The 26,098-nt window shown below is 32.4% G+C and overlaps 1 protein-coding gene across 1 annotated transcript in view; it reads right to left on the bottom strand.

Annotated features, from left to right (window-relative positions):
* The window catches only part of LOC144441127 (uncharacterized), a 112,162-nt gene that overhangs the window by 65,626 nt on the left and 20,438 nt on the right, over positions 1 to 26,098 (bottom strand). The gene's annotated exons all lie outside the window — the stretch shown is intronic.

Here is a 26,098-nt window from a genome sequence, read left to right as displayed (position 1 = left end):
TCATAGAAAAATTGACCTCAATAAACCATTGACGAACCTGTTACTATGGCGATGGAATAAAGGACCATACAGACGTTGCCATCATATTTTCCAATTGTGAAGAGATTTTTCTTTTTTGTGAAATAAAGTAGGTTTACTTAGAAAAGACATCCTTTTTCAGTGAAAATGTCTGCATGATGTGATTTACTCCAACCTAACCTTTATACTTGAATAATGGTATAATCACAGTGAACAAATAAGTGACATACTTCTTTTTAAAATTGATTTTTTTTTCATCCAACTATTTAAACTTCTATGCAATTCAAGTCACATGGTTTTGATATATGTATACACGTGCATGTACGACTTGTTTCTATACTTAGGTGTGCAGCCTGTAAAATACATCATATTGTTCAGTTCAGTTAGGCTTCTCTGGCTGATATGATGGCACAACACGTTTTCATATCTGTCAGACTCTTTGGCATTGTGACAGTTACAATGGTATACCTTATATTGTTTAATGTTGTTGTTTTTCAAACAACTACTGTTGTTATGGCTCCCAAATGTAAGCAAAAAAGTTCACTGACTCCACGCACATGTATTTAGAATAAAATACTTTAAGCAAATATAGTGAAACTAATGATGTGAAAAGATTCAAAATGACTAATTGTCATTTTTTTTCAAAATGATATATCTTCACCTATTGATAAATCTGCCAAAGTGCTGGTACCAGATTGTGTTTGGTAAGCGCCACAATGGTATAGCGCCCTCAACGACCACATAAAAAACTTGTCTGTGACAGTAGGATAAATGAGCATATGACTTGGCTAGAGAACCATATGTATATGTATATGTCAGGGTTTGGATTAACTTCCATGCTTGATAATCAGATTTAGCCCAATGAACTTTTTCAGCTACAGTTTTTATTGATTTCCATTGGTCTAATTCACAGACTACCACATCTCAAAATTGGTAGTCTTATATGAAGTATGTCTAAACAATGTACAGGTACATGGACTACCGCTAATTTGGAGCCATGCATGTACACTTGTATATATATATCTATTGAGGTCACTTTGAGATGAAATTGTAAAAGATTAATTATGATACTTTGAATGGCACATTGAAAGTTCCTCCGCCATCTGTTGAGATTGATTGTTGTCATAATCCGACACTGGAAGTGATTTCTACCATTATTCACAATCAGACATGAATGATTGTCAAACTGAAATGATGTTAAAGATAAAATAATGGATTTCTGCTGTCACTGCCAAGTAAGAAATCAAACATTTTTTGAAAGCACTTACAGATTAATCATAAGTTTACATACACATACCATGACCTGCTTCTACCTATAGACCATTTATTGATAGATTTTTATCATAATAATTTTTCACTGATTATATATAATATAAGTTTGACAAATTATATAACACAGATCATATTTTCACATGAAATATTAGACTGGTCTTTCAGCTACTCTATTTTCATGAAGCTGAAAAAATATGTACAAACTGAATAGTAAAAGTAAAAATGCTTAGTAGAATCTAAATAAACAAGACTGCCATCACAAATCATCATAAAATCAGACATCTTCACGTCATTGTCCCAGACACACTTTTCATTGCATTTGCAAAAAAAATATGTCTGGGCTGATGTGAACGCCATTATTTGAAATTTGTGAAAATAAATTGCAGTAGTATTGCACATTACGTTAATACAATTCCCTGCATAAACAAACAAAAATGTATGAACTAAACTTGTCCTGAAAATTACAAGGAAATATTATTTCACTGATTAAAATATTCCTACATATCTGATATAATTGGATTTCCCTACTGAAATATTTGGATGTCTGAGGTGGTTATTGCACCATGGGGTTATTATTATTATTATAATTATATGAAATGTACATTTAATATACGATTTTATTTCTTTTTGTGACACCTACACTATTACATTAAACCTTATCATCCAGTAATTAACTTAGACAATTAATATACCACTGTACTACTAAATGCAATTTAATGAGTTTTATCTTTTTCAATTTTTCCTAATACTTTTTTTTTACTCAAATCAGATTTTTAAAACTGAAGTGTAGATTACTTTTCGCTATTACAAACATTGAAATGAACATACGTAAATATGAAATGAACGTAATGAATTGAAACATGCCTAATAAATATAAAATATACATAAAAAACGTTAAACTTTATGTCCCTATCATTACTATGAAGACTAGTTTTGTTGTTTCTGTACAGTGTTATTAGAGTCTTGTGACCATAAACAGAGATTGAAATATCAAGTAGGTCATATCATGGGAATGAATTAGTCAATGTTTCTTGGCGTTCCATAATAGCACCACTGAGGAGGACATAACACTTAATTATGTTTTCTTTTTATAGCAAGTTTATCTCTGGGGGAAAATAGCAGATCACGCCTCAGGATCACATAGTTCATGCATCTAAATGCTCCTGAACCAAAAATTGTATAATTACATGGAAGAATAACATAATTATATGCATGCTATTTTTTTGTTCTTACTTTTTAGGTTTTTTTTTTTATATCTTACTTGTGTCCACTTTAAACTACAGAAATACAATTTGGAATAAAATATAATTTCCTATGCACTGATTGGTCAAAAACCATCATGTGATGCAAATGTTTTTGTTACTCCACTTTGTGACCTTCAACCTTTTGCGGGGAGGGGAGGGATTTTTAGAGTACAGATTCTTCTTTTTGTAGGCAAAACACTTTTTAATGTGACCAGTTTACATGGAAACTTCATAAAGCTAATACAGGAATGCACAAAACCAATCTTCTACATTTGAGGCTGAATTAAAAACAAATTTCGTGTGTTTTTAGCAATATCTGACAAATCCAATTTTCTTCATTAACTATTAAGAATGGCTGGCTGAATTTAATTTACCCGGCCGTAAGCAATGACAAAACGACAGCGTATTCACAAAAGGACAATGTACTCTTCATGCTTTGAGAGTAATCCATCACAACAAGGTTCATAGGTTTTGTCGCGATATTCACTTTTCAATGATTACATTATCACAACAGTCCAGGTTTGATAAATTAAAACCATTGGAGCCGTAAGTTTTGTCAAATGTCTAAGTCTTACAAGTGTTGTTGTTGTTCTTGCAATTTTTTATGTGTTGTTAAAATTTTGGCCAAACCTTAGATCATCATTTTTTTCAAAATGGCAACTTTATATACAGCAATACTATTAACATACACTGATGGAAATTCAACTCTTGTGGTAGACTTACGAGTACTAAACGTTTGTGGTCGAAAGCTCTCGGCTTACCTGTATCAAATTATGCTGTGTGTATTGGTTACAATGTTAGTACTTATCTATCGTGAATATATACATGTACATGTATTTCAACTACTTCAGCTCCAAAACCCCATTCCTGGTTTGTAGCCAACTGTTGTCTTGGTGATGTTAACATTGGCAGCTTCAATATTGAGTTGTTCTAGTTGATAACACTGAGGTGTTAATGCCTGCCAGGTGTTAAAGTCCCACTTTGGGATTAGGATCGGAATTCAGGTAATAGAAACAGTTGTCTGGCAAAGCATTAGAAAAAGTTGGTCCAGAATGTACATGACTGTGTAATTCTATGTAATCCTTATGACTGATAAGATAATGCTAATACATGCAACTGGGATCGAAACTCTAGTCTTTAAGTTCACGTCTACTCAGGAGATGTACAGAATGCAAATACTGTATATACACATATTACATGAATGTGCCCTCTAAAGGCAATGACCAATGTCTTGAAGGAATGGGAATTGATTTTATCACATCAAGGTTTTATATTCATTGCGTGATCACACATGTCATTGAGATCAGTCTTGCCTACAGTTTACTCATAGATTTAAGAAAATTTGACACGTTTTAGAGTTCCATGTATCCCAATTAAATTCTACAATTTTATTTACGCAAAGAGTAAAGAATAATATGTCCTTCAAAACTTTCTCATGTACAATAATGAAATATAATATATATATATATATATATATATATATATATATATATATATATATATATATATATATATATATATATATATATATATATACATATATATGGTATATATATATACATACATACATACATACATATTACATGTATATATACATTATATACATATTTATGCATATATTATACAATATTTATCAATTTATCTATTTTTCATATATTTCCTTTTTCATTTATTTATAAGTTTCCGTTTTCATTTATTTACTTATTTATCAATATCCCTTTTTACTTATTTATTCATTTTTTTTATTCATTCACATGTTTATTTATTTATATAGTTTCACATGTTTATTTATTTATTCTAACAACTAGAAAAGAAAAACAAACAGACTGCAACGTGAACCATCACTATAAGCTGTTAACCTTCACACACACAAAAAATCTGAACCATTTCATTTGTATAGTTGATTTGAAAGTAGGTATCATTGCTCAACACAAAGATTATGCTGATGTAGGAGCAGTTATCCAGGAGGCAGTTGCTATAGCAACCAAATCACATATTGGCTTCATCAATGGGATCAACTTATGAATGGATGACGCACATACTGGTCATTAACAGAGCATGTTCTAATACACAAAATGATGACTATCAAGCCCTTTCCGCTGCAAAATTTTCTTTTTTCCAACAGCAATTTTTTTCAATTGGCATTGCTGGATTTCTGCTTACACTAAAATTTGGCTATTATATCCCAAATGATTACCAATGCGAGTAATTTTGTGAAATAAGCGCGGATTTTCAGAGAGTCTGTCTGCGGAAGGTTAAAAACACTGTCAATATCAATCACAGAGGGATCCATACATTTGATGTTGACTCACCGACAGCTGATCAAATGAAATTTGGAATTCTAAGGCTAAATGCACTCATCTACAATTTTTATAGCGAGCTCAAACGTACTCTTATGAATTGCTGAAAAGCCTTCACTGAATGTCAAGTATTTTCAGAAAAGATTCCCATATTTAATATTTCCCATCTAACTAGACTGCTGATACCCTGTCTATTGTGTGTTACTGTATGAAATACTGATGTCTACCGTTTTTTTTCAATACTGTGAGCACATACATTGCATCTGTTTCTCAGTGAAAAATTATCATTCATTTCAGAAAAACACATGGTTTAAAGTTTCCTTCTGACTTTAATCATCATTTCTAAGTCATTCAGACTGTGGGAAATGAAAGTATTATCAATATGTACAATGTACTCTTATTTTTTATTTTTAGGGTATACCGATCAAGCAGTTTTTAAGGTGGTACGATTAGAGAAATAGAAATAGGTACAAGCACCCTTTATCATGTATAAATATCTCTATATGGAGATAGAGAGTTTCCCTGTACAAACTACATGTATACCTATATACAAACTACAAATCTACTGATACAGTTTCACCAGGCTGTTGGCTGAATGAGCTGCTGTCAGACTTACAAATTACATTAACACGCATGAAAAGTCAAGGTGAACATGCCAACGTTCTGTATTTTTAAAGGAAACATGACAGGAGTCAATTAAAAGTGGAATGCCATTCATGAAATTAATCATATTTCTGTAAACCTTTAAAGTTCTGTAGAGTCAGTTTAAGATTTTACATCACGTACATTTTGTGTGATTGCCGAGTTGAAACTTGTTCTTCATTCATTGTTCTATGTACAGGGTAGGCACATGTACTTTCCATGGACATGCATATTCATCATGCGGCGAGTCAAAAATGCTTCTTTTTCGAGGTGTAGTATTCCTCTTTTTATTGATGACTTTCTATCTTGAAGCCCCAGTAGCAATCACGATCCATTTTTTCTTATATCTTTTTTCTTATTTTGGACTTATTTTAAATACATGCCATGTGTTGTTGTACTTGCGTTATTTCTCTCTTCCACTAAATGACATAATTCTAACCATTCCAAATGACTCATCCCTTCGTTTCCTCTATGAATACATCCTCTGTTGTTACATGTATGATGTAGAATTGCATCCCAAGTCTTGGCTGAAATTGAATAACCACTTCATAAATTCTGTACAGATTTCATATCATTTACCAATCCTTTTAGTATATTACAAACACTCCATGTGGAATTACATGTATCTGGAGCTCTGAAAACAGATCTTCAAATTAACCCCTGACCTCTAACCACTGACCTTAAATACCATCTCTGCTTTCAAATTCTAACCCTATTCAAAACTACTAAGTCTATCCGTCTATACAATATACCTTTCTGTTGGCCAGTTTTTCATGTACAAATTTGCTTTCTTCATACCAAAACAAAAGTAATACAGAAAAAGATCTTAAGATCTGGACAGTGCCCTTTTTATTTATTTTCTTAATATAATGAGATAAACTTGACTTGAATATTAAATCTACATTGTTTATTCCATCAGGCTGGTTTGATTGATCAGACAATTCTAAATATGTTTTCAAACAGAAAAAAAAATATCTATCAAGTTATGGAATCACCTACATGTACATGCACTCTGTGGAATATTAATCATACTGAGTAATCAACAACTATTTGACAAATTCCATAACCATATGTTCGTCAAAATTGAAACGGTTGCTAGGAGACAAATTTTATGATATTATGAGTGAACACTGGTAATAGAATATCAAGGAGCATATGTTATCAGTTTTAAAAAACACATCAATCATATTTAATATAAAACTGGTTGACAAATTCCATAGCCATATGTAAGTGAAATGGTTGCTAGGCGACAAATACGCACACATCATCACTATCGCTATGCGATAAGTCTCTTTTTGGGAGCACAATATATATTTATTACTGTGCTCTTAGGAGTCATAGGTGATCTAATTACAGGCGTAGAGTAACTCACCTGCAGGGCATACCTATATACATGCACATACTAACAACATTCCTATCACATTTTCAATCTAAAATCACCTTCCCTTATTTGCGTTTACATTGACACTAGTACACTTGGCCTCAATTCCTCCATCTGAGTTCAAAATATACATTAAGGTTGAAAGAACCTTGGTAGCCAATTTGCATAAAAATAAAAGTTATTCAAATCTTTGAAAACTTTGCCATATGAAAATTTGTTCCAGGTCCTTTTGAAATAATTAGACATTTTAGGAAACTTTTTATTTTTCAAATATTTGACGATCATTTTGGATTCCAACATGGATTATTTTCAAGATTATTTTGACCGCTTTCACAAAATAATACCACTATTTTTTTCTTGTTTTCAATCAAGAATGAGTTAAAGGTACATTTTTTTATCAGGGACAGTTTAAGACTTTTTTCCAAGACACATTTATATACTACAATAAAAGCGATTTCATCATGATTATTTTATTCAAAGCCTATCACATAAAATTGCTTCATTTCATAATATCATTTCATTGCGGTTTATTTTTATGTCAGCGTTTTCATTACAACTTGGGAAGACCGCTAACAATGTAGGGAGAAATCTGGTAATTTTAAAACTGTTCATAAATTTCAATAATGTATGCCAATTATGGTATAAAATGCTGGCAAAATACAAGGGATACAGATTTTGACTATTTACTGGCCTTAATAACATAATATCCTTTATAAAGAAAGATTACGATCAATATTAAATATATTTGATATTACATATAATGCTGCAATTTATTTGCAAATATTGCAGTGTGAGATATGATTATATAGATTCTCCCATTAGACAGAGATAATGGTATTTTTAGCAGAAAATATCTCAAATATCAAATTTTCAATTCCACTAGTCCCGATAGTCTAGAGATTTGGCTAAGAGATGATATGATCATTCTTAATTACTTTATGCTAATTTAACATTTAGTAATATACATTTTCATTAAGTTATACATTTCCATTAATGTCTGCCATACTCACCATAAGCTGATATAGCAAAATCTCTTATCACTAAACTGTTTAGTCATCAACTGTCATATTATACATTTCAAACTAATCTTTATCATCCATGGATGGGTTAATGATAAAATAAAAGGGTTATGAAAAACATACAGACCATACTCAATTTCTAAGTTCATAATCCTCATGAATAATGCATAAGAGAAGTAGATAGAATAACATTTTCAATCATGGTGAAATTCAGACATCAAAAATGGAAATCTCCTTATTGGAGGAAAGGAAACAACTCACACCAACTATATTACTGACAAACAGCTGAAATAAATTAGCATACTCAAAACCGGAATTGAACTTTTATCATTCAATGATGGTCAGATTTTGAACTGAATCAGCTCCAATTTTCGACTGATTTCATTTGGTCTAATAGATTATTACAGTATATAAATCTGGAAGTCGAGATACAAAATTGAGTAGTCTATGTTGCTATGTGCTAAATTCCCACCCTGATATTTGACATATACTTTGTACATAATGCTCTTATTGAAAAACTCTCTCATAAACAGATCACCATAAGCTTATAATAACCATTACTTTTTAACCCCAGGATTGATATATTTACCTAGCTTCTTAAAAACTAATCTAGAAACAGAGTCGACATCCGCAAAAAACTCAAAATCTATTCATTTTGACAGTAAAACAAGAGAAGATTTATTTCCAGGTGGACGGCCTGTTTAACAGGATTTAAGTACTGTGTACATATATACTTGCCAACGTGGCATGCGAGTCACTGTACATAACACCACTAACAAATCCAAAACAGATGATAACGTGTACATAGTGGTGTTATACCAACTCATCCAACTCATCCACTTTGTGACTATCACACATGTTCATGTCACTGAAGCAGAGAAACGTGACTTCCTGCGAGTTTCCTCCTACAGAAATTTCCAAATGTTGTTAAAAATTTATCATAAAAATAGTATCTTAGTGCGGCATGCGATATGATCATTATGGAGTGGTATGCAATATTTATTCATCTCAGTCTCAGCCTGTTGCCATCAAATACCATATTCATAGCTGTACAATATACAAATTGTACCAGTAAAATACACATACATGTATCATAATACAATGTTTTTAATTCAACAGTCTATCCCTGTACCATACCAATCCATAAGAAATCAATGAATGTACTATACATGTATGTACATGTATAATAATCGTAGGATAATTTATTGTATTTAATATGGCAGTGACTTCACATCATGTGTCATTAATTCTTGTTTTCATATATACATTCATATGATATAAAATATATACACTGTAAACCGATATATTTTCCATATAATATACATGTATATTGATACAACTGTACATACATGTACAATAAACCTACTATTTTGCCACTAGGAAATTTAGCTTTTTTGCAGTTTTCAGCAACTTATAGATGTAGTTCTCAAAGACAAATTTTTACTAATTACCTGACTGGCACATTGTGTTCACATACAAGAAGGCATTTTAGTCAATACATGTACTTATTTTCGCTAATGTATCATTCAACATTAATTCTCAAATACATCATACAGTACGTTTACATTATTACATGGCTAAATATTTAAACATTAATAGTATTGTAGTTGGATTCTCAATTTTCAGATGATTATGTATTGAATAATTTAAAGTGTGAAACTTTGAGTTACAACAACTAGGTCTTGGTTTTCTTCTCATAAATTATACACTGCTCTGTCATCGCAGCATTGAACACTATTTTTCTAGGTGAAGATATATCTACTACAGACACGCAATACTTATTTTACTGATTATTGTTGAAAATATTCATAATGAAACTTTGTAAGGGATGATTGCACAATATTGTACAAGCTCAACAAATGTACGCCAACAATCGATGCAATGTAAAAACAAGATGATAAACACATTATAATACTAACTGGAAGTCCAGCATTGTATAAAGCATGTATATCGCATTAGAAGTAAATTTTAATCAACTTATCAACATCTCAGTAGTAAATACAGAACCTGTTATCATTGACAGCGTGAAAGTTTTTGAAATTTGGTTAGGAGTGCCAAAATGAAGTTCAGCAATCACATTGATTCCAGACCCCCCTCCCCTTTAAATGAACAGAGTTTGTTTATTGAGCTTGTGTGCCATCATATGATTGTCCCTAACATGTCTCCCTTTCATCATACTAGATAAATAAAACCAACTATTCATATATCTACAATGTAGCTCAGAGACTTTGCTATCTGGCTTGACAATGCCATCTGCTAGATAGAACTATAGAGCCAGTGCCTGTATATTGAGCCAGGTAATCAAGTCTTTAAAGAGTTCAGACTAGCAAGGGATGTTTAGTATTCTATTTGAACAGATCTTCACATTTAGAAAAACTTTCTTCTGAGCCCGCCATACACTTGAAAACAGGCAAGAGTACCAGAAGACAAGCTATTATTTCTTATTATATCTTTTGAACTTAAGAGGCATTTGATATTAACATTTATTCCGCACATTTTTAAAGGTCACTCCTTTCAAGGAAAAGATGGTATCAACTGTTGACAGATGAAATATGTCATTAAACAAAAGGTTACATATATATCTTATATAACATGATTTTTATCTTCTATAAGCTATTAGGGTGTCTTTTGATTGTTAATACTGCCTACAGATATCAAAGGATCTTAGTGAAATCTTCCCAATATGAGTAATTTATACTCCGATTATACTGCCTAAAGCAGTAATTCTGTAGACAAATGAATGCATAAGTCAGTTTGCAAAAAAAGTTACCATCAGCAACAGTGTTTTTGTTACAGGCGGTATTATAAATGTAAAGTAGGTTTTACTATAATCTATCCGACTTCTCCATATTGTCATTAAAGGTCAGGGTTTCAATCCCATGTCCTTGCATAGCGTTATCTTATCAATGAAGCCATAAGGATTGCATTGGACATTTTCAATTTTTATTCAGGACTAATAGTTTCTGTCAGACTATCGTTTTTTTTTCCTACCTAAATTTTTATCTCGATCTGAACTATCAAATGAATAACAAAATTCGCTGCAAGTTCTACCTGATTTTCCTCCTCTGTTACCAAAGTTCCAAAACCTAAACAAAATTCCTGATGAAATATTGTATTTTTAAATTCCTTTTAAATTATTAGTTTCAACATTTTCAATCAGCATGAGAAACCATCTTTTGTATGAAACTATATAGTTTACTTATCTGCAGTAAATTGAAAATAGCACTTACAACTTGTGAGAGTTACCAGTATACAATACACAGAAATTACTTGACATTTTTTTCCAAGAAATTGAAGAATATATAGACGAAAGAACCATGAGAAAGTCTGCAGCTGGCATCTTTATGAATAGCACTTCCTTGGCATATACGCAGGTGACAATATTTACAGTAAGCCCTACTATACTATCACTTTCAACTTAACAAAGCTAAACTAACAGCTCTGCGAAGCTGCTAGCTTTGTCTTGTAAAACTCAACAATTCCGTGTGAAAACTTAAGTGCTGGCATATTTTGCAAACGCAAAGCCTTATAAGTGCCTGACATTTAATGCCCTGTGAAACTCTACTGTTATTTGTTTTGTTTTGTACATCGATCTACAATGTACACGAACTCTACTAGGTAAATTCGATGTACATCATGTACAGTATATAAATGGACACATACACTGTATTATGTATACCAACATGTAACATGCAAATTGTCAAGCTATATTCTTAGCTATGATTTCAGCAATGTTGGAAGTTCAAGTTATATGCAACCAGACTAATATCAAATTTGTGTATACATGTATGTGCATTGTAAATTCCTACATGTACATGTACACATGTCCATGTACAATGTAACCCTGGATCTTTGTTTATTTAAGAAAGTACACAGAACAGGAATTTACAAAGACAGAAAAATATCTAATCATATAAACATGTTATCCATCATATTTTCTGACGAATATAGGGTTGGAACACGTCTACTCTGTATGAGTAGGCACATACGTACACACACACACATACATACATGTACATCTGTTTCTTCATTTTATACTATAACATCTTCAGAATGGAACACAGGAAGGAAGAGCAATCTCACACAAATTAAGGATATGACATCAGTGAATTTAATCTGACTTCAATCAATTTTTAAAAAAAGCAAAATTAATATCTTCATATTACATGTAGCAGTGCGTTTTCCAAATGAATCCCAGTATGCGCGAGTATAACCACTTGGATAAAGATAGAGACAGAAACAGATCATTCCTTACGTTTATTTGTGCCGTGTCCAGAAAATTTAAAATGTATGTTACGTCTCTCAAGTATTGACTAGCGTATGCAAATATGGGTTGATGAGTTTTCTATGTTTTCAAGTCCTCAAGGTGAATGGAAAGGAAGGCATTTGCCTAGGGTTGACCCTGTATCACATTTACCTTTATTACTTGCAAGTGCAGATTCTTGTAGCTGATGCATTGGATATTTCCTGTTTGGTAAATTCAGGAAATTATTTGAAGGACACTTGCAAATTGAAAAACGCGAAATAGTTACATTTAACAGGTATATGTTTAATGTATTCCATTCGGGAACCTTGGTAACCAAGTGGAGGAAAGCTAGTCAAACTTTCACAGATTTGCCTTGTACCGTAATGTTAGTGAGAAACCCTCTGGTATATTAAACCATGGTAAAATACATGTATGTCACGCTGAGAAGTCAACCTTAACAAAAATACAAGTGGTAGAATGACTGGTGAACTTAGGTAAAGATTTTACCTGCTTATACCTGCTTTACTACCCATTATAAAATACTGGGTACTGTGAAATGTTACTGAAAAGTTTTGACAAACAATAACATTACATTATGTGTGTTGAAAATGTTGAAATTGTCATGCTCGAAGCATGCATGTACGTGTACATTGTATTTATTTTCTATGATATGTGATAAGATATGTGTACTTAAGTTTTATACAAAAGTTTGCTAAAGTTTACAAAATTTCCTTTAATCTACATTATTTATTCAAAGGGACTGCTATAATCAAGGAAAACACAACAGATCTATCCCGCAAAATCCTCATCCTTGGAAAGGCTTTCACAGATCCCTTTGTGATCTTTGTAAGTATAGCTACCTATAAACTAGATAACAGCACAAAGCCTCTGTCACTTCGAACAAAAACAATAAGATGCAGCATACATGTACATTCCTAGGGCACTTGTACCCATAGTAACGCCATTATTCACAATCTTACAGAAATTGACAAGCATAACCTATGCGTACATTTACACAAATGAAACTGGAGAGTTCTCAACACATATTGCCTTGGGGTATAACCCAACGCCAGAAGTGTAGGTGTCTATATGATCTTCTTTAGACTTAATGCATTATCCATTTCTTAAACATGCCTGAATCGTATCTATTAAAATCCTCAGACGTAGTTGTCAAGGCAACCCCTTTCATTCGTTGTCCAATTTCATCCTTGTTATCTATTTTTCGTTAAGGAACACTGTGAAATGAATATCACCATGTGATAATATACAAATATGTACATTCTGTACATGTCACATGTAATACTAAACATACACCTTCATACAGGTGTATATTGTATAGGTAGGCGTATTTCTTTTCTGATAAGAATTTTACACATTTTGTTCTCTATGTGTTTCCTAACATTGTAGAATGTTGATAAAAGAAGATTGGGGTGTATTAAAGTAGATTCCAGTGTAGGTGGTAATTAATACAGTGTATCTTGTAAAACTTACCACCTACATGGGATCATAATATAATGTACTTTAATACACCCCCATGTTTTTATCATCAAAAGTCTGTCTCCTACATCTACAAGTACATTAAACTCACCTCATCACACAATACTGCCTACTGTTGAGAACTCTCTCTGGATGATTTTTACCTATTTTTATTGTCCTAGCATTCTATGTATTTCAAACGTTACACATTCCCCGCTGCAAATTGCAAAAAACTCTTCCAAATTTTAGACACTTCAAGTCAGTAGTGATGCAGGCCAGAAACACTGATAAACCAATTGCACTAACTCGCAATAAGACTGAAATGTATTTCAAAAGTTACACATTCCCCGCTGCAAATTGCAAAAAACTCTTCCAAATTTTAGACACTTCAAGTCAGTAGTGATGCAGGCCAGAAACATTGATAAACCAATTGCACTAACTAGCAATAAGACTGAAATGCATTTAAGAAAATGGTCACCTTTAGAAGATGTTTTTATCTAATTTTCCTGTGGATAATTTAATTACGGGTTGAGTAGAGTTTCACTATTCCTACTCCTTTGCCTTTTTCTTGCTTGATCTTTCGTGTATCATCATATGTATCCCTTTTTTTTTTGCTTTTGTAAATAATTAAAATTGTTCAAATAAAAAACAAAAATGAAAGAAACCTTACACAATCATTTACAGGTATCTAGGTCTCCATGTTAAGACAGTGACGATAGCATCAATCTAGTTGTACGTGTATATGCCTATGTCTGATGAGCCACACTTTCTATTACCAACAGACTGAAGATGTACATTAACACCTCATTCTCACCATTACAAAATGACCCGAGGATAAATACAAATTTTTCATTTGTGAATTAGTTGCCCATTACAGATATCCATACACAAAATGGATGCCAACGGTACAACTGACATGCATTCTATAAATGATAGTACATGTATGGTGGCTACATCTGTGGTGCATATTTTTAAATTTTTATTGTATTACATAATCAAACTACCATAAGCTCTGATTTCTTCAAATTAATATCATTTTAATTACGTTAGACTTACAAATTTGGTTTTGTGTATGTTCCCTGATACAAGGTATGTAAGACGCAACATAGAAGGTAAATACGAGCAGAACTGAGAGTCGTTTTTCAAAGTGTATACTAAATACGAGCGTGTTTGCGATTGTTGTCGAGACTCTCGTCTTGCCATATACACAGGAAATACAACTGTATATGAGAGTGTGGTTGAGACTCTTTTCTTTCATATAAACAGTAAATACAATTGAAAATACGATACTAAATGTTAGCCGGTGAGGAGTGCATGTATACAAAAAAAACTTTCAGACTAAAAACTAGTTAATGTCCTAAAAACTTGAAAATAGCTGACACTTCAGGATTAAACCCTTCAAAGAGCTTAGTCTGCACAGTTCTGAAAATGTGTGGGAGGAATATTATGGATTTTCACTTTGGAAGTCTATAGTCTTATGTTTGCTACATCTATGTATATTGTATTTCAAAGAATCCCCAACATTACAAATAGTGTATACCGTACATGTTTCATCAATGCTATATCATTTAGGGTACAAAAGCAATCAACCCCCCACCCCCACTACCGTAACCCCACCTCCACTACATGTACTTCCATTCCACATCTTAAACTAAAATAGATGACTTTGCACGCTAGAGACAATCACATACATTGTATATATTTGCTCAGACTTTCATATTTCTACAGGTGTTTTGAATTTATGATGAGCCATCTGTCAATATTTTGTAGCCATAAATTCTTTAGATCATTCCACTCTTCAAAACAGAAATTACATTAATATGCAAGCCATACCATGTTATCTATTTTTTCATAATCATATGCATTATACAGAATTGTATAATAGTTAATTATAAGTGTACAGAAATCATAAAAAAATTCATATTTGGAGAACAAAAAATGTTTAACATTCAAATGTTCTTAGGTTCTTCTTTTATTTTTAATATATAAAAAATTATATATTTTTTCATGTCAAATTTTCATTATCACCATTCAATTGTACAACAGATGTTTTGTAAAAGTATTCCACCGGTAAGTAAACATAACATTTTCATAGTTTCCAAAATATATGTATAGCATGAAGTCACATGGGCACTAGCTTCTTCTGTCAACCCTCAATTTCCCCAAGTAATCCAAATGGTGGCCCAGGGCACGTGTTCAGAAAGTATGGCATTTAGTACATATACTAGCCACTGATTTGAAACTTGTCAAAAACTGTTGGCATTATACAGTAGAGAGATTGCGATTAAGAATTCATGCCCCTAGCCAAAGAGAAGTAATTTAGGACAGAGTTTGACCGCAGGCGATTGAATCTTTCCAATTTGACGAATTAACATCTGATGTAGAAAACCTTTATGAATTTAAAGTTCACTGTCCATCAAATGAAGTTACTACGTATCTAAGATGATAGGTGTGATGATAATGTAATGAAAATTTTATCAAAAGTTCAGTACAGAATGTCTCTTGGCTTAGAATTTACGAGATGGTTTTGCTAGGAGTGGTACATGTCCGTACAAAATGTAGGTAAAATTTACTTCCCCAGTGTACATGTAGGTTGTTTACTGCAGCCCCCCCCCCCCCCCAATCAATTTATAACTAAATAACATGATTTTGCAAGTACATGTAACTTAGATATTGGAATCTATGCCAAATGTGACATGTACTGTAACCCCCCCCCCCCACTATTTAAGATAAGAAAGATAAAATGTTCCATACATAACAAAATCAAAATAACCAAAATTTCCTATACAATCTTTAAAATGGAAACTAAAACAGTGTAAACAGCTTTAATGTTAAATCCTAACCTTCGACAGTTTTTCATTTTGTAGTGATTTCAATTAGGCATACAATACTGATATATAGCGTATACAAATCAACATGTACTGCATTCAAGGTATATCCATCCATGTAGTGCACAGTTGTTTATTTGTAGCTTATAGTGCTTTCTTACAGGGTAGTGTTTTACCAGTGTTGCCTACTAAAATTATATTACAATATACAACATGTACCAATGGAAATGTTTAGTGATTTCTGTTTTCCAAATCTTAGAAAAAGAAACAGCAGCTACATATGTATGTATAATGTTCACATTACAGATCCGAAACACATATTTCACAAAATGATAAACACATACTTATGATTCTGTCAACTTAACAGCTGTGGTTTTGCCTTTCAATCTTTCTGTTTTATTACTATTTGGTAATTTCATTTTCTTTGACTGTATGTTTGGTACTAAGATTATTATAAAAAATAACAAGACACTGCTTTCACATGTTAAGGCATTCACTATAGTATACATGTAGATGCTGACAGTATGGAAGTTGACGCTAAATACCTGTATACCAAAGATACATTTCTTTTAAGTTTTAGATGCATTCAGGTGTTGACACAGGCAATCAGACATGGTCGCTAAACTGACATTCAGAACCATTAGGTTGCTTTGTTGCCTAGCTCTGCAAATTTCCATCCATTAGCACATCCACAAAAAGAGCTGATTATGATCCGACTTAAGTCTCCCTAGTCTGACAAGCTGAATACACATATGCAGAGTCGTTAGACACAACCTGACTACAAATCAATGACACAAAAATGATGTTAACTATCTTAACTTTGTATCTCAGTTATGTACATACTGGTACATACATACATGTACATACACATGTACATACGTACGTACGTACGTACGTACGTACATACATACATACATACATACATACATAAAAATACATACATGCATACATACACATGCACATGAAAATACATATTATTACATACATACACATACATACATACATACATACATAAATGTACATACATACATACATACATACATACATACATACATGACATAATTATACAATGTATGTACATGTACTCTGTACATACATATATACATACGTACATATGTGCATACATAAATACATTGTACATGCATATACATATATACACGTTTATGTACACAAGCACACATATACATAAATCCATATTCATTTCAGTGTCTAAATTACAAAGCAGATTCATATCTCATGAAAGTATACTAACTATCATGATAACATTTGCAGTTGATCATGTATGTAAGTGCCTTTAAGTTTTGAAATGAGACAAGGCTGTCCATCACTACAGACCTTAGAATCTTGCGAGAGCCAACTCTTTTTGGATTAGCAAACAAAAAGGAAGTGACATTTACAAAGTAAATTGCAAAGGGCATTCAAATTTATACTTCTGGGCTAAGTTAAATATTTCAATACACATTGATGCGAGTAGATGTCTGTGTACATGTGACATGACATCTTCTATTCAGGAAGGAATCTTCTTACAATAAAAACTGCCTTTACAAATAATTTTAAAAGCTTCAAATTGACATTTTTCTATTTTTATTTTTGGTACTTTAAACATACCTTAATCAAGCGTTTCCACTTTTCAAATGTCAATCCATTATACACACACCTGGATCCTGAAACTTGCATTCACAAAACAACACTTTCAGAAATGTCATCAGTCGCACCACAGTACATGTATATTTGCATTAAAAAAGTTGTTGTTTTTCTGTTATTTATTCACATAAATTGGGCAGACATCATATTACTCAGGGTTCATGCCTTATTATTTTAAGTTGAGCCTTATTTCCAGAAGAAGACATACAAGTATCACTCTGTTGTGTGTGAAAGACTTCATGGGATTTCTGATAGAAAGGCATGTACATGCACATGTAATGTACAGCTATGATCAGGAAACCATGCATTTCAAACCAAAATATTCTGAGAGGGCTGCATGAGCCCCTCTCCTTCAGTGAGTCAACAGTACTGTCAAACGAAATTCAGTAGTGAATAAACAACATGACTTAAAAATACCTACATGTACTGATTTAAATTGACAATATAAGATAACACTGAAGAAGGGTGCAGCCCCCCCCCCCCCCCCCCCCACCTTCCTCTTAAAAATGCATGGTTTTGTAACAATATTATACTATCAACAGAATCTCAGTTATACGTTAATGTACAGGATTGTACACGCATTCATATTTGTTGTATTGTTATGCGAAGCGTAGCTGTAATGCAGCATATATAAACTGACGAACCTGTCACATGGTTTAGTTACTAGACACTGCCACTTTACCGACTCATGAATTGCAATCAGCGTAGCAATTACTTAGCAATCCCAGTAACAACAATCAGGATGGAGGCTTACTGGTGATTTCAATTTATATCAAATCATCTATAAAATAGGATCAGCTAACACAATCAATGCCATACAGTACTTTTACTTGTATCAAATATCATAGCTTATTACTTTCACTTGCTTTAAAACTACATGTAGAAGGAAATGGACCAGAACAGCATACATTTTCAGATCAGTTTAAATATTTTAGGTGTAACAGAAAACTGATCTCTTTTTAAAACAACAACAACAACAACGACGACGACAACAACAACAACAACAACAACAACAACAACAACAACAACAACAACAACAACACATTTTGAAGGATATTATATCAAATTACATATATGAAGAACCTGACATGAACAGCACCATAACATGTATTATGTACATATGTAATTTATCAAATACCTGTAAAGCAATACTTTGACATGTTTACCATGTAGGTGTGAAGCTCATCTTTATAGATCTACGACATTCATTTATCTTTTTCGCCTCATAACAGAGTGGTAAAAACAAGAATTTATTATCCAAATCAGGTCATTTATTCCCATTAGAGTATTAAGTAAATGGATGTGCTTTTAGAAGAAGTAGAAACTGCTTGAAGCAGTGACAAACACGACATGATCATTAGTGTTGAGGGTGTTACCATTATTTTTCCATGTAGTAAATATGATCTAAATGAATGTACAATGTACATATATTTTTATTTTAATCCGACTGTGAAATTACATGACTGTACAATGTACACTAAATCACACAGCATAATCTTAATCATACTTTTGTTATGTATACATCTACATGATTGTATGTATAATATATGCACAATGTAGACATACACATACATGTAGTAGTACATTCAATTTCGTAAACTCAATGTGGAGAGACATTACTATGAACTGTTGCAACACTTCAAATTTTTTCTATATGATATACCGGTATCTATATTTTGTAAGCACCCCAAATACACCACATTCAATTTAAGATCTATAAAACATATTTTTCAGACTAATGGTTCATGTAATGAAAATGATTGATCAGAGAAATGCCATATTTAGTTGCATATGACGCCCTTGAAATATCTCATTAAATTTCAACAGTACATTAATACATCAGACTTGTGCTGAAGGTCAATATGATTATGAATATCATCATGTCTACCATTAAAAAAATGCATATATTGTACATGTGCTAATGCCATGATGGCAGTTTCTTTTCAGAAAATTGTCAAGATTATAAGAACCTTTCAATTTGTTCTTGCATGTTTAAACTCTCTTCGAACAGTAATGACCTGTATTGGACATGACATACAGTTATTGGGTCAAGATGTCATATGGTGGATCCAATTACAGGCACAGACAGTTTGATGATGTTGTAGAGATCAGTGTAGTAGTAGACAGGCTGGCTGGCGATAAAACTTTTCTGAAAAGATCCATGCTGTGTTACAATTCTTATTTCACACATACATGTATATATGTGCACTATCTAACATCAGAATTTCCATCCATACATTTTCATACATACCACATTTTCTACATGTCTGTATATTATGGAAGTGCGTCAGACACAAATATTCTTTTACAATAGCTATAACATAAGAAAATTACCAAGCTTTGTTCATTAAAATAACAATATATTCATCAGACAGTTAAAAATATTACATTATTTGCATGCTTCTTTATTAATTGTGGTCCTGTCCAGCTGGTTTGTATGTCTTTCCATTTGATGACTTTTATGCAAATATAACCCAATTTGCTCATGATTGTATTGTGGATACGTGACTGTGAAACTTTGACTTTTATTACACAGCAACAGCAACTCTTACAGCAAATTAAATACCTGGATGTATGCCAAGAGATGATCCTGGCAGACACTGAGACGAATTTCTTTCCCAGGTAAACAGCTCCATGTAACATGTGAAAAAGTCAACATGGGGGTAGATACATTTGTAATTTAGCTTTTATACCTCAATTGACAACTGCCATTCAATTATTCGTGTGAATTTATCATAAACATCTTAAATGTTTTACCATGCACTCTCACAAAAAATATTTGCTTGAATGGAAACTGTATACTGAATGTTCTCTCCTCACTTACATTTCCTTGCTTGAGTGTGGTATTTACAATCATAAGGGTATAACGGGAAGCTAAATTCTGATTTTAAAAGCCTATAAATTGTCCACTAACCACACATAGGATATTGACAATTAAGTTTCAGGATATAGATTGCAGTTAATGCCAGTTCTGGCAATCCTCTTAGTCTACAAGTAATTCATCTTTATACTATGTACAGTTTGGAAGTAATGTCCTAGCGATGAAATTGCCCTAATCCTCGCAGTGTTATTTTCACCTACACAAGATTCCTAGCTACATGTACATCCATGTAATCTAAAATTCCAAGTGGAAAAAGGGTATATATAATACATCCTTGCAATTTCAACAGAATGCTTCAAGGGGAAGATACGAGCATGGGGACTGTGACTGTGTGTCTATTCATTCTGAGCAATCCTTGTGCATTTATTCTGCCATTAATCATGGCTTGTAGAGCATTCTTCCCCTGACTACTTTTCCATCTTCACTGTTACTGTGTTAGCACATTCAATTTAAACAATGACCACATAATGCATTTTTCTTATCCCTAGAGCCTAGTTCCAGTCTCTGTATCTCCAAATTGCAATGCAAGATAGGAATGTTTAACTTGTTTCTTTGGAAAACCAACTATGAACTCTTTATTCACTACTACATTTTCCATTGTTGGAATCCTGTCACTTTTTTTATCTTTAAACCAATGAATAATTAAATTTATTACACACACAAGTACATGTACATGTCACACATCATCAAAGTATGGACTTACGTTGTTTTTAATAGTTCATCATGAATAAATAACAGTTTGGGCGGGGGGGGGGGGGGGGGGGGGGTTAATTTTCTATATCGCCACCAACATAGTGTACATATTTTCATTTTGGGTGTTTTCGGATTGGCATGGATATATGTACATGTACATGTAGATGTGTGCTTTCTGAATGATAGATTCTTAGAGAGCTACTGTACAATGTATATCAACACTATGAAAATTGTGTTAACATTTAAACCATACAGTACATGTACGCCTAGCATCCTTTTACTGATATGCTACTCTGGTGTTCACGAGATGTTAATATTGGGTGGCTGGTTTAGTGCCAGCCTGGAGTTAGTACTGAGCAATCCCAATGCTATCCCTACATTTCTTGTATCTCTTTTTCTTGACCTGAATACTACATTATGTATGATATCATAGCCCTGGTAGGGTTTACTGTTGGTACATGTACAAAATGTATACATGTATCATATAATGATAATAGAACATGGCCAAACACTTCAAAAAGAAGAATTACATGTATGTACCTGTAAATTTGCATGTGTACTTGATATAATGTTTATTGAGGTCAACCAAATCATGAGAGACATATGAAATTCTGGTCTTGTTTAATTGCACTTTAGTTTTTTGGTCATCCATGACTGACTAAAAATAACCAAGATGACCTTCTCCTGTTTGTATTACATTATTCATGTACTTTTCTAATATATATTGCATTGTTATCTAGTAAATATACTGCTGAATAAACAATTATGAGATCTGACCACTTATAAAACCAGGTGGTTTTCATACATGCGAGGCATAACATTACATTTTGTATTTGTACGTCTGAGATACAAACTTAAGGTATAACACTTCAAAGGCCGTGTTTTCATAAAGCTTACTGACCTTGAAAATGTTTTAAATGTACACAAGATATGATAAGGATGAAGTAATGGTTAGAAAAGCACTCTAAAAGATAATGTCTGCATAAACAGACTTTGTATGTAAAATTTCATCTAGGTTTGATGTGTGTTATTGTTTATTACACATGCATGTACGTCACATGTCTGTCCGTGATCTACATAAGCAGCAAGCATGATTCTTGTGAGCAATGGCATGACCATTGATGCAAGGATACTCTTATTTGAAAACATATACATGTACATAATGTTAAATGTAACATAAAAGAGATAACAAAATGATTCATAATCTTGAAGCAATCCCACATACATCCATATTAGAACATGATGTATATGACGTATGATGAACAAATGTCTTTGAACAATGCAAATACCCAGTTGTTGTGTAAACCTGTGATTAATTTCATTCCTGTTGTATGTAATGACAGCGTACATGCATTTTGTACATCAGTTTCCATCAAGTAATAAACATTTACCATCTAAATTATTAAACAAACCTTTTGGAGGATCATTTGTCTTGATTATACAAGTATATTTCTATATGAATCACTTAATAGTTTACTCCTACGTATTGAGATTAATTTAGTGAAATTGTGTCAAATGGATTTTATGATGTGTAAATGTTAAATGTACATATATCATCTGTTTTTCATATCCTGCCCACCTGCTTGATAATAACAAACCATTTGAGAAACCAATCCACACTCACAATTATCATAGCAAGTACATGTATGATGTTATTGTTACATGATGTTGAAATTCCTCAACAGAATATCATTTTTACACCGAACCTCTTGAAAGGATCACAAACAAAATAGACTGTAAGACTGTTCAGCTTTTAATTCCACTGGGTAAGTGGAGTATGTGCAAATACTGGATATCAGGAAGTAGTATTACTGTACAAAGACTTTGCATTAAGGTTTGATATTGAAAAGAAGCTGAGAAGTAAATATGATGTTTTAGAAAGTGTTGAAAAACTGATGACATTGATGTAACTTCTTTTTTCTTCGGTACCTGTACATAACTTAAACATAATTCTTGATAATAAAAGATACAAAAAATCATCATTATAGCAATCAATTGATTTCCAATTTTTCAGTAACTCCACTTCATTTTCTAATCTTTCACATAATAACAAAAATAACAAAAGAAAGTTGCATTTATTAATAGAAAATTTGCATCTGCAGACTATTAAATCTTAGCTAGACAAGTTTCAGATTTGGTAGAATTATATGTACTTCAAGCCAATCCATGAATACATCACAGTATAAAACACACTTGAAAAGAAATCCATTTACAAAATTAAATCCCTCTTGCTGTTTCCAATTGATGAATACATTTTGTTACTTTAATCTTCCTAATGTAAATACTATATGAAATTACACAAATATATGTATTTAGATCCCATTCTCAATATTTTGCTTCATTCAGGCACAGAAAATATGAGTGACTGAAGGGCCTTGTCACTATGAGCTGAAGATGAGGAGCGAAAACAGGTATTAAATTCAAAAGAGTATTTTCCAGCATACATGTACATGTACGCACGAGTAATGAAAAAGAGTGAAAATACTGATTTTGACAATGAACTGACTCAGTACTATACAGAATGAATGCCGAAAATGTACATTATGATGTAGAACTACAAGGGAATAATTTAGTATAAACCCATATTTTTTGTTTTACAATATTCAAGTTGGGCTTGGAAATGGTATAAATATATAAATGTATTGAAAACAATTCTGAATCAACACTGTCCTCCAAAAATAATTATCTTAAATATTTTTCTCAATATCATGACATGTTGTGACTGAGAATATGCTGTACTTGTTCATGAATTCTTTGAAATGACATCAAAATGTATGTTCTGTCTACATACATGTACACATGTTTATATACATGTATTAGTGTCTCTGTCTTTGAAAATTACCTTTTATCAAGTTGAAAAGATTATTATTATAATATAAAAGTACAATAATACACACAGTGTAACAGGTTCTTGGTGTTTTAATAACTCATAATATATGTACAGGTAAGTAAGAACATACTGTACTCATAAATCTATGACAATTCTTTATTTCACTTACCACGCATCCTACATGTTACTATCACATTACAAATTTGCTGTGTTTTACTTTTTGTCTGTATTCGCTTACACAAATTGCGTGAAAATGAGAAGAAAGTTAGCAAATCCTTTCACAGCTTACAGTTACACTACACTTGTATTCTAAAGTGCTTTTCAGGATGACTTAGATGACATTTTAGACTCTTCTTGCAATCTTCCCTGTCATTATTGACAGCTCTGTAAAGATCAGAGGGCAACTTGATTGACAAAGTAAAGACATTTTAATAAATGGGATTAAAGCTTCTTTTCACATTGATCTCACAGTGGGAAAGAACACATCTGATTGCTACAAAGGCTTTGTAATCTTGAGTCAAACATTTTCATGTTTTCTATGCTGTACACAACAGTTATTTCAATTACATAATGAATTTATAGTAAATATTCTATCTTCTTGACAACATAATCTGAAGGATATATTAGGTGTAGAATTTGGTTCAAGCGTTTCTCTCAATGGATCAAATCACTGTCATTGAAATTTTCAATATACAAAATGTACAGATGTCCAAGAGTAAAATGAAAAAGTATATTTTGTTCAACCTACATGTACATTGTATATAGTATTCATATATGTATTTACAATTACATGACTGACTGATTTCGATTTAACATTTAACATTTTAGGTTTAAACAAACAGCTGTTTACAAAGTGGTTCTCAAAATATTTGTCCTACATTTGTACAGTCATGTTCATAATGACACAGGGTCATCATACTGTTTACTAAAAAATCTAGCTGGGAGAAAAACAAGGAGAAAGCAGATATTATCTCCCAACCATGCCTTCCTCATTCCCTTGTGGGTTCATTTACAGGTTGCTGAGATTACCTGGCCTTGTGTTGATGACTCAAGTACACATCTCCATTCTCCCACGAGACCAACTACCTTCATGGATGAAATTCATCAGTTTTGAAGACTTTCCATAAGTGTTTTCATACATTTACATGTAGTTTCATGAAAAACTTCAAAAATTGAATGATTAATATGTAAATACATTTATATGCAAATTGCTGTTTCAGTATTCAAATTTTGATTCATAGTACTGGGGTATGCTAATAAGAAGAGCTGTCAAATATTGGCAGGTGCAATAATACTTTACAGTAAGCAATCTCTTTTTTCGATTTTGTGGTTCAATAATGCAAAGCGCAAAGGCCCCTACAGATTAATATACATAAGCCAGCAGAATCTGCGTAACATTTAGAATCGATTATCATGACATTTTCCAAATGAAGATAGCCTGGAGTATTTAAAACTACTGTGTAGTAGATTCAGATAAATATAGAAATATCACAGAAGGTTTAAATGTTTTTTATCAAAAAAGGTAACAAAATGAAACTTAACATATTGGGTAATCTGAGAACCGATGTTACTTGCAACATGTTTAAAATCAAGATGGAACCCACAGATATTATTAGTCTGACGG

The sequence above is a fragment of the Glandiceps talaboti genome, chromosome 10 (assembly GCF_964340395.1).
Source record: "Glandiceps talaboti chromosome 10, keGlaTala1.1, whole genome shotgun sequence".
Taxonomy (NCBI): domain Eukaryota; kingdom Metazoa; phylum Hemichordata; class Enteropneusta; family Spengelidae; genus Glandiceps; species Glandiceps talaboti.
Note: the sequence above shows the minus strand (reverse complement) of the source record. Positions and strands in the feature narration are given on the sequence as shown.